Below are 12,304 nucleotides of genomic sequence, written 5' to 3'. Positions count from 1 at the left end.
ATTTCCACACATCAAATATTATTGTCCAGCTTCAAATTAACCATAGGAGTAATTGTATATTTTGAACATACACACAAATTGTGAAATTACAAATTGGTTTAAATTACTTAGAAGTTTAACGTTAAAAATATAGTACGTAACTACAAACAGAATTTGGTAAAATATTTAATAAAACTATTCGTCAATATATTTAAATTTAATTAAGTAACTGCATTAAAATGAACCGAATTAAATTCAAATATAGCTAAACATATTTTGAAAAAATGGAAATGTTGGAAGTTAATGGACTTCCAGCCATAAATATCTGAAAGTCTTTGGCGGTAACTGATATACAACTGTTGAAAATGTCTATACACTCCTTGGTATAAAGTAAAACCAGTTACATAAGAATCACATTTCAAACTGTTCTGTGTTAATCACCAATGTTGTTTATGTCTATAAATTAATTTTTTATAAAAGCTGTTAATTAAATCATAACCAGATTTTTTTTGTGCATCTTACCTTCACCAAAAACAAGATAGCTCAATTTAGTTGTGTCATAAATCCTCTAAAACACACAAAAAATTCCTTAGAACAATAATCGTTAGAAGCACAATAATTAAATAAAATGTTTGGTTGATTACATTTAAAGGAAAAAAAATCCAGAATTACTACAAGTCTAAATATACCCCATGACAAATATTTATCTTAAATATCAGTAATAGTTCATCATAGCTGTTCAACCACTTCATATGAGTGTTTTTTTTTCCTATCAACTTTAGGTGAACAAGTCTCACCTCATATTTTGACTCGTTTTTTTTGTTTTTTTAAAAATAAAGAATAGAAGTTCTAAGGATTATTTACAACTAACTGATACGAAAGTACAAATTTGTGTGCAGTTCTAAAAGTGTTTATATCAGGAGCATGCTAGGAAGTAGCAATTTTTTCTGGAAACACAAGCAAAATTAATTCTAATTATTTAATTATTGTTTAAAATCCTCCTTATTCAAAAAAGTATGTATAATTTGATCTTTAAAGAAAAGTACCTTAAAACTTGGTGAAAGAAAATAATTTCACAGAAAAAAAAAGTCACATTTTATTTAAATACCATATATAATTATATATATAATATATAATTAAAGTAATTATATTGAAAGTATTGACATATTAGCCTTAGAAAAAAAGAGTATTCAACAGTTTTACCTTTCTGTTAAATAAAGACACAGGAAAAGGGGAAAAATTTTATATAGAAGTGCTTATAAATACATATGTGCTAATGTGTGTTCACATTTGCATTGTGATTTTTTTTTCCTGGATTCTTAAAGTTAAATGCAAGTCTATTGAAGTAACTTTGCTTTTTCAAGCATTTTACAACAGTTAATACTTACCTGTATAATAGTATATTAACCCAAAATAGAAAAAGGACGTCTCAATGCATTTCTAAAAATATTTCAAATGAACAATATTTTCCATAAAAATATAACAACAAAGTTTTGCAGAAGGGAACTGTGATTTTAATGATTATAACATTTTAACCCATAGTATTTGTTCACTATGAAGCGAAGTTGCATTCTTAATGTAACTTTTAGTTAATGATAACCAAATACTATGGGCTGAAACATCATAATTGTTAAAATCAGATGTCAATTGTGAAAGTTGTTGTTATTGTCTTTTGGAATAGTTATTCAATTCAGTAGGTTCTTTACTAAACATTAATATTTTCTATAGCTTTAGCTTTGTACCCAATGATCTTAGATGCAATATCTATTAAGAAAAATTTGGCTAACTTCACAAACAATATACTTTATATATTTTTCAATATATACTTACCACATACACTATTAAATTAAGAATTTGAAGGGTTTATTGACAAACATTCTATGTGTCTTGGATGGTGTAACATAAGTATATCTTACATAAAATTGCTTTGTGCAAAAGTTTAATAACACTATAAAATTTTAACTGAACAGCAAGTAAACTGTGTTTTAGTTATAGACAGGCTCTTTAAAGAAGTGAACAGAAGAAGATATTTAATGCTTCATAACTATTTTCATGTATTTTATTTTTACAATAATTATTATAAACAAGTTTAATAGTGAAAGACAGGTTGCATTGTTTTTATGAAACATGCAACGTCCTTCACCTTAACATTTATTTGTGTTACCAGGTTTGTTTTCTTTTGAATATCATGCAAAGCTACTTGAGGACTATATGCACTAGACGACCCTCATTTAGTAGTGTAAGACTAGAGGGAAGGTAGCCAGCCATCACTACCCACTGTCAACTGTGTTACTAGGCCTCCATTTAATCAGCATATTTCATAAAAACTTAATGTTAAATGGTTTAAAATTTATACTGCACAGAAAGTAGTAAACAACATCTGCAGAACATCTACAAAATATTCTAAATTGTGTAGTGATCTAGAAGATTTGGTAGTTATAAGTTCATTCTACTACATATTACTTCTTGCAAGTATTACAAAACTAATTTGTGTATTGTTTAGTATTTTCATATTTTTTCCCAATGTTGCAAAACAATAAACTGCAAATAAAATTATAAAATGATAGCAAAATTAGTTCTAAGATAAACTATATAAGATCAAATTAGAATAAATTTTCATTTAGTGGATAAAACTACATAAAACATGTTAAATAATATGGAGAGATTCCAGTTTGACAAATACATAAGAAAGAAAAAAGTTCTAATAATAATACTAATGATAGTGCTATAAATTTTATCCATCCAATCTTTTCCACAACTTATCAGTTATTTCAAATTAACAATGATCAAAGAAATAGCACTGATGCAAATTTGAATTGTATAGTTATAACTCCATTACATAGAAACAAAAAAAAAATCTTCATTTACAGGTAAATCTACAGTTAAGCTAAAAGGAAATCTTTCAGTTGTATGATAGATCTTTTTATAACTTTATCATGACTACCAAGCTATGAAACAAACTGTTACTCTTGGTTTGACTTAGGGTTAAAGTTATTTGAAATTATGTTACTAAAAGAAGGTTAATGGTAGGTAAGAAATAAGTTAATACATCTTTAAGGGTTCATTGAAGGTAAAACAAAATATTCATTCTTAATAAAAGAATTGCTATCACTTGCTGCATATTTTCAACCAAAATAATAAAAAAATATTTAGCAAAACATCAAACAATATGACAAACTTTTAGGGCTTGTTCTTTCTTTATTTAACACACAACAACCTGGCAATAACAACAACAATGACAGATACTTCATATCAAAAGTTATATGTCTGAAACAATTGAATCACAAACAATATTAGTGGCAGTGTGTTTATGGTACATAACAATTTTCAATTATTGTAATTGAAAAACAAGTGTACAACAACATTAACCATCAGAGATCACTGTAAGTATTCAGAAAACAAAATACATAAATATATATACTAATATATTATACACCCAAACAGTATTTCTTACCTTCTTAGATTCCCACAAGATATCACTAAGTGGTTGAAACAAAAATGTTCCACTGTGTCATTATCTAACTGTATTTGAATGTGATTTGATAAGATTAACAGATGTAACAAGTGAATTAAATTATGCTCTAAATTGAAGGCATAATCTTGTACCATGTATTTATTCTTTTTCAGTTTTACTGTACTACATTTATATTACAATGTTTACAAATTGGTTTCTTGGATTTTTACAAGTAGTTATTTATTGATGAAAAACATTTTAACAAGTTTTTCTTTCATAATAACTTAATTTGCAAGATGTTAGACAATTTTTTATGTTTTATATTATTGTGATAAACTCTTCTTCTAGATATGAAAAAAAAGCATTTAAATTTTCATTAATGTAACAACAATCACAATATTCTATTGCATCCCCATACCCCCCACCAAAAAAAAAAAACTCATTGCCCCTCCTTTTACTTTCATTTTTAAAATACAGTGGAATTAATCTTGGTCCAGAACACTTATGCAGAAATAAAAGAGTATTACATAATTTACTGCAAAGAAAAAAAGAATGAAATACTTGCCATCACATCAATCTGATAAAAACTAGAAATAAAACCACCCATTTTAAATTAAATGAGAAATAATAACAATAACATTCGACTTATAAATTCACATAAAAAAAGAGAGTGCTCATTGCTTTAGTACTTGAGATACAAGCATTTCTTGCCAAGATAAAAACTTTCTCATTGTTATTGGGCAACAATAGTAGCTATTAAGTCAGAACTCTGAAGAATGAAAGTATTCCACTTGTACACTTGTCTTTTAAAACTGGAACTTCTATCTACTGGTTATGTATATTTTTTCTTACTCTTTCAATTACCCTCTTCAGATGGTTTATCAGGATGTTCTTTCAACTTATCCATGTATTCTGCAATTATGTCTCGAAAATGACTCCATGACTTCTGTGGGATTGTGATGAAAGTTCTGTAATTGCTTTTCACCTTTAAAATTTAAAATATTCTAATTAGCACAAATTATGGTCAGAATATTTTGTAACTGAAATAAAAGTTTTTTTATTTTTATAGTGATATTCATATTAATTTAACTATTACTAAAACAAATCATGTACCCATGTATGACAGTTAATATGAGCAACCCTATGTTTACCGTAGTTTTAATATTAAAAAATAAATAAAGTTGCAAATTGTATGCCTATTAACAATTAACTTAGTAATACCTTATAAGTTTTCAACATTAATAATGAAACAGACAAGTCTGAGATAAAGGAATGAATTTTGAATATTATTATGTGATAGACTGATGGAAATTCACTATATAAAATCATTAAGTTATTGGCAGAGTTCTTGTACATGTAATATAACTACACACTTGCACACAAGAATTATATGTTGCAAAGTGCTTTTCCCCTAGAGACATAAAATTAGAATAGTACACAACACATTTTGCTTATATCCTTAAAAATAAATACATTTAAAACTGAATGTTTCATAAATAAATACTTTGCCTTTGACAAATACAGAACCTTGTCAAAAGTGCAAGAGTTTTATTGAATTTTTGAATGTCATATGCAAAGAACTCACTTCAAGCTAAACTTAAACCTGCAGTAACTACTGTATCTTTTATACTACATGAAAAGGATATATTTAGCTCTCTAGAAATTGCCTTTTCTTTTCTTTTATTATAATTTAAAAAAATAATACCAGAAATAAACAGGTAATTTAAGGCTTCATTATAATGAATTAAAAGTAATTATAGATTCACTAGTTAAAACTTTTTAAATACTGATTATTTTATTGTTACACCTCCATACAATAGCATTTAGAGTCACAAGATATTTATTGTTTTTGTCACACTAAATAAACATTCAACATATAAAACGTTCTTATATACTAAATGAAAGTGGTATGATCTGTAAATTGGCTTTTGTTACACACATTTCATTTTCAAATATATCCTGTGATAGATAAGCATTTACAGTGTAAAAAACATTACCAAGTGTAGCATTAGTAGTGTTTTTCCACAACCCAACGTATGCAGATTGCAAATAAAAATGTCCTTTAGTGACCAGGCATCTTGCACCCAAAAAACCATGGATATTGAGAAATTAAAATAAAAGTATCTAAAATGTTATATTTGACTGCTTTATTCTATGTTATATTGAAGAGAGGTCCTATAAATCACACCTCACTAGACTTAGTGTGATAACTTACCAAACAATACAGACATGATCCATAAAAATTAAAAGAATAATGAAGTTGGTTTAAATGTTCATATTTTTAGATTATCAAATTCCTTTTCAAATTTAGCATGCTTATTGTAGAGGATTATAATAATCCTACTTAGGGTGTGCAAGTTTATTCAGCAATGATTCCTTATGTAATAGGCCTTTATGGGAAATGACCCAAATTCTGCAAAGCAAAAGGCAAGTTTTCACTGATTAGGAAGGATGTTTATTTTTGAAATAATTTTTGGTTTATGGACTGTTTTACGAGTATTGACTTCTGTAAGGAGTGAGCAAGCTGTTAAGAAACAATTAATTGAAACTAAAGCTTGTAGAGCTGTCACACTGATAGAGGAGGGTAACACCCAGACTGAAGTAGCACAGCTAGAGGGGGTATCACAAATGGTGGTCAGTAGATTGTGGAACAGGTAAAACACCACAGGAGGAAATATCAGAATGCTAGACCAGGGTTGCAGATGTGATGTGCATTCAATATACGACCTATATTTGCAGAATTTTGCCCTTAGAAACTACAGTGTTAGGGGCCTCAGGAATGAGCTTCTGTGAGGTGTTGGAGTCAGGCTTCAGAAACGAACTTCTGTACTGTTCACAGGTGAGAACAGATTCTGTGTATATTCAGATGATCAACATGCAAGGCATGAAAGAGAGTAACACTTGAGGTGTAATATTGTCTACCATGATGCCTTAGGGGTGACATCTGCAGATAGAGGTGTATAGACCTCTATGCAGTGGATGGATTATCTCTTACAACAAAACATTATGTGAATGGTATCCTGCTACCCATTGTTTGCCATTTATTGCTGGTTTTGTTAGAAATGTGTTTCTGTGATACAAGATAATGCTTATCACCACATCAACAGAATAATGCAACAATTCTTTCAGGATGAAGGAACATAGGTGTTGAATTAGTATCCTAAGTCACCAGAACTATATACAACTTACTAGGACTTACTAGGTAGAGCAGTTAGAGACAGACAACAAGCTTCTATAATCATCCAAGAGTTCAGAGCTGTCCTCATTCAGGAGTGGACTATGCTATCCCAGTAAGTAATATGAAATGTTGTTAACAGTATCCTCATATAGAAAAGTCACAAGCAATAGAGGAGGGCCCACAAGCTACTAAACATGCAATTTGTTAACTTTGTTAACCTTAATAAGTTATTTTTACATTGATATTTGTGTTGCCATATACTGGCATTTTTTGTTATTTGTAAATTAGTTTTTTTTAAGTTGATTGGTATTGTTTACTTGTGACATTTGTAATAAAAAAGTCTTACTCAATATTGTTTTTTCTGTGCATTTTGAAAAATGTACAAACTTATTACCTTTTGATTTTTGTGAGTAGTATACTTCCCTATGGTAAGCAAAAAAGTTAAATGTTAAAACTTGTTAATGAAACAAGTAATCTTTTTATTTATTTATGTGAAAATTTAACATCTTAAACTTATAAAAGACTAGAGTAACTCTGGAGTAAACAGTGATTAAAAGTCCATTTAAATTGTCTGTAAGGAATTTGATGGCCTACAAATTTTGTTAAGATTTCTAAATTTGCAAAACCTTCAAACACATTCAGTTTTATTTCTAGCCTGTAAACCTGTTTCTGTGAGCTGCCAAGTCTACTCTTGTAACTTGCATTTTATAACTCATTAACTGTTTTTTAGACAGAAAATGTAAATTACATTAAAACCAAAACATGTTTGGTTGACTTAGGTTTTTTAGCTGCATTGTAGTTTAAAAAAATAACAGCATGAATAAGTAGATTTGTAAAAACATTGATTGCTATATAAATAGATTTTAGAATATGCATTTTTCCATTTAACCCTTTAATGTCTGAGAATTGTAACATGAACATTTTATCTTGTTTTATAGATTGCTTATAGGTAAAACTATAATCATAATCATGAGACTATAACACGTATCATCACACCTATGTGCTACAAAATATAATCTTGAGTTTTGCAGAAACTTACCAGTGAAGTGAGGGCCAAACACAGAATGGTCCATCTCTCAAGAATGCTAAGGTTATAGGGTTTTGTAATTTTGTGTTAAATTGATTTCTTGAAACTGTGTTTTTATAACAACATGAATATACATATGTTTTTAGTCAAAATGGATATTCTACTGTTTTTCTTATTAAGAAATCCCCTAAAAACGTATTAAAAATTTTCCACATACCAAACTATCCTCTAGATATTGGTGAATTGTTAGTTTTACATATTTCATATCTTTACCACACTTCCTATACAGTTTGCTTGATGAAACTACAGCTATATTTAGTATATACAGTAATTTTAATTTACAAATGTTTTCGGTTTGTTGCTGACACTGACATTAGCATTTTCTTTTATTGAATATGTATTTTCAATAGGTACTTACCAAACTCACAAAAAGCTATCTTGATCTACTTTCTGTTCTCTAAGTATTGCTAAAAATTTGTTCATGCTCTGTGTACCCCACCAATTTTGATTACTATTAAAAATGTACATACCTTGCTACTACTATCCACCAATAGAACTACACCACCTGTATTGGAAAAGCTATTATAACAATAATAGCAGTTCTGCTATTCCAACCTGATCCTCACTTTTGAGAATTGGCATGATCTAAAATGAATAACATCAACAGTGGGGAAGAGCAGGGAGAAGTGTGTGCAAGGTGATAATTCCCTATCGGAATTTCTCTTTTCATGTGAGAAAATATTATCTTTTGATATGGTTTTATCTCTCCCCATCTCCAACACACACAAAGCGAGGATCCCACATTGCAAAGGTGGAGAGGCAAGTGTAAGTAAAAAAACATTTAAACTATGTGGAAAATGACCAGTTAGAATGACCAGATGTGCTCTAAGATGAAATAAAGCACACGTGTTGGGTACCACACTACTATTGGAACAGGTATACCCTTAACTCTTGAAGAAGGAAATGAGCCTGATACATGAAGAAAATATGAAGTGTATAAATGTAATTCATTCATTAAAGAAAACCAACTCTGATGTAGTTATAGAGATACCTGACCTCAAGCACACAGATGAGGTAACACAACTTTTCCTTAGCATTAAGAGGTTGATGATCAATCAGATATACATGAATATAAAGTTACATAAACAATGTGGCTGCAGCATGTGGACCTTATTACATATACAAAATAAATTTCAACCATAAATAAATATAGTGTTACATGTCAAGCAACTTGAATTATCAGGAGGAAGTTGATATGTGGTTAAAATTAGACAAACAGAAAACACCAATGTAGGAGGGATAAGAACATCAAACTAAGCCCAGCATTACAGAGTAAGAACAGAAAAATACTCTTCCTTTTGCTGGAATTACTAAGCAGACAAAGTTCCCTACATTTAACAACAGTAGCAGGTAAGCGACTACCAGCAACTGGAATTAACAAGAATGGGACCTTTACTGCACACAACTATTGCAATAGGGCAGTATCCAACCGACAACTGTCCACCTGGAAATAAGCATCCAAGGAGAATGGAAAAAAGAAAACCAACTTTGCCCTCTTCTCCCTAAGTGGATATTTAGAAAGTTAAAAGTTTAGAATGTATTCAAGAGGAATTCTCCATGGTCCACCACCCCAGTGACTGGGAATTGGGAAGTGGTAAGGACTGTTTTGCTCCATATGAAGAAAGAAAGAAGGAATAAGTAGATGTTCTAGGGAGTCCAGAGGAATGTCACACTGCAGAAAGTGCAAAGGGTGTTCACAATTTCCTGTTTTGAAAAGCAGACCATCCCCAATTTATTCAGTTAAGTGATTGGCAGAAATCCTCTTCTGCTTTACTCATGAAAGTACATGAATAATGATCTACAATTGAAAAATTGACAGATATTCAGAAACATATGTTTATACCACTGGGCAAGCCACCAGTGGTCTTGCAGAACACCCCATCTCCAGATTAAGCATTATAGCCTTACCAATAAATAATTCAGGTTTAAAGCAAAGCATACCTGAAAAGGAAACACCCACCACAGAATGGGATCCTATTAGCATTGGTAAAGAAAGAGAGTATCTAAAAAGGAAAGAAAGATGAAATGATATGATAAGAATTACTCCAGTCAAAGGCAAAGGGATGTGTGTACAATCACCATGAGAGGGATACTATAAAAACTTGAGGAAGATGTGGTCAGATCATGCAGATAATGAGCTACAAAAGTACTGGGAGTAGTTTCCAGTCTGAACAATCTCCTCTAAAGGAAAATGAAGACATGCAGCTAAAGGTATGGTTATATAATTAATTTGATGAGAAGAAATGTTGTGGAAATGGCAACCTTTCATGGTAAGTCAGAATATGCCAACCTAATGAGTTGATGATCCAACTAGTTAGCATGATGGGACACAAAATAGAGAAAACAGATTGATTTCAGGGAAGAAAAAGTTGTGAACATGAATCCCAAATGGAGACAGTACATCTTACATAACAGTATAAGGAGCCAAGTGGACAAAGAAGTTGATCTGGAACAGAATGAGAGTGCAGGTGGAAGACTGAAGAAAGGGAAATGAGTGTGAAAGGCAGGCATTCATCATGGGTATCATAAGTCTTAGGAAGGAATGTTTGGTCTAGATATAGGCTGACATAAGTGGAATGGTATAGGATTTGGGTAACATTAATGGCATAAATATCTGAGAGAGAAATATTGCAAGCATGGAAAACAAAGAAGTAAGCCTTGAGGGAGAGATGGTATATAGAAGACATGGATAAAGGTTCAAAGGAAGGATGGAAATGAGCATAAAGGACTACACTGAGATTTCATTGAGGCAATACAAAGAAATGTGGAGAATGCATAACTTGGAAGGAGTGAAAATAACAGAGAAAGACAAAACCTTAGAAAACTTGGAGAAATGGAAGGTATTCAACAAGACTATCCAATAGCTAGACACAGTCAAAGTGAACAAGCCTTTGTTCAAAGTGCCAGGAGAAGAATTGAGAAAGATAAAGGCAGGTAGGACTGAATCAATGTTGAATAGACCAAAGGTGTAAGCTAGATCATCATCTCTAGACATGGAAGAAGGTCATATGAATTTGAAATGGAAAGAAACAATAAATGAAGTCAGTCCCTGAGCTGAGACTGACAAAAGCCAAGGTTGAAGGATCAGGAACTGAGAGAGAGGTAAGGATAGGGGAAGTTGTACAAGTAAATGTTGGATCAATGGAAACTAAAATTGTATCAGTCAAAACAGATCCACCAGGAGGACTAGACACAAAGTCGTTTAGATAAGGGATAGAACTCTGAGAAGAAGTCGAATAGGAGATTAGACAAAGATGTGATGATTGTCAGTCTTGACTGAAAGTATCCATTCACAGAACTAGTTGGTGTAGAATAGGAGATCAAGAGAAAGAAATTTTTTGTTCCAGTGTGTGATAAAAGCATCAATGTAAGGAGTATCCAACTATGAACACATCAACTGAAAATCCTGCAGATTATGGAATCACTCCATGGGAAGAATTATGTTCAGCCAAGATAACTAATATGCAATCAGATTTACAATAGCAAAAAATGGCAAGTAAAATCCACCATGTGATGCCTATGGGCCAGGTAAAGGAGATATAGGGACTGAAAGCACAGAGATGTGGATTTGGTGTCCCCTTTCTCGGTGATTTAAGTGACTAGTGTGGAGTTGTTGGGGTGTTATATTATTATTATTCACAGGGAAAGTAGGACAAAGTTCAATGAACTGCTATAAGTTTGACAATACTGATATGGAGAGAAATGTTCAACTCACCATAGGCCAGAAATTTCTCTTGGGTAGAGGTAAACACACCAACCTTCTAAAGGTGCATTCATGAACAAATGTAAATCCAGAGGAGATGGAGAAAGCAGAACCACTATCATAGTTTGGTCTCTATTCACAAAGTTGGATTGACCCCAATTGGAAAAAAAAAAAGACAGGATCCAAGGTGATTCAAGATATCCAAGTGAAGTTCCAATGACTGAAGAGTGTCAGCTGAAGGGAATGCATGTGAGTTTGACCCATGGGAATGAAAGCCTTCAAGGAAGCCAAATCCTCCAAAAAAAGGTAGAACCTCTTAAACTGTGAAAAAATGTGAGGTGAGAACTGTGTGGACTGCTTGCTTCATATCTTGAAGATGAAGAGGAGAAAGTTAAGCCAAAACTTGGTTGTAATTGAAGATAGCCCCCAAAGGAACAACATTATTGAGTGGGGGGTAAGAATGTACTTTTCCACCATTATCAGACATCCTACCTGTGTTGCTTCTGTGAAAGGGAAGAAGTGAATAGGAGCCAGTCATCCATATAATGAGTGTGAAGACCCAATGAGTTAAGATGTTGGGAAAAAGTTTGTAACACCCAACAAAATACACCAAGAGCTGAGGTTAGTCTGAAAGGCAGAGAACTGAACTGTAACATCCAATCCTTGTGAACTAACCAAATATAACATGACTTCAAAGCAACAGGAATGTGAAGAAAGTCATCCATCATCAGTGAAAAAAGGGAGGTATCATAGGCAGTAGGGTAAACTTGTAAAATACCACATACCTAATTGGCAAGCCACAAAAAAAGGGGTTGAAGGAGAAATCTCTTGAGGAGGGGTAGATTGTGACTGATGAAAATAAGATCTTGAAAAATATTCTGTTCTCTTTGTATCCCTCAGAAA

General features: G+C 31.6%; 1 pseudogene across 1 annotated transcript in view; it reads right to left on the bottom strand.

Moving 5' to 3' along the window:
- Window positions 1–3,157: 3,157 nt before the first annotated feature.
- LOC143240926 (transcriptional activator protein Pur-alpha-like) overlaps window positions 3,158–12,304 on the bottom strand; it is a 93,829-nt pseudogene continuing 84,682 nt past the window's right edge. Inside the window, exon 8 of the transcript XR_013022049.1 lies at window positions 3,158–4,418. The product of XR_013022049.1 is annotated as a transcriptional activator protein Pur-alpha-like (transcript). The remainder of the gene's footprint in view (window positions 4,419–12,304) is intronic.

Source organism: Tachypleus tridentatus, chromosome 2 (assembly GCF_004210375.1).
Source record: "Tachypleus tridentatus isolate NWPU-2018 chromosome 2, ASM421037v1, whole genome shotgun sequence".
In the NCBI taxonomy this organism is placed as follows: domain Eukaryota; kingdom Metazoa; phylum Arthropoda; class Merostomata; order Xiphosura; family Limulidae; genus Tachypleus; species Tachypleus tridentatus.
The sequence above is the reverse complement of the archived record's forward strand: the minus strand, read 5'-3'. Positions and strand labels throughout refer to the sequence as shown.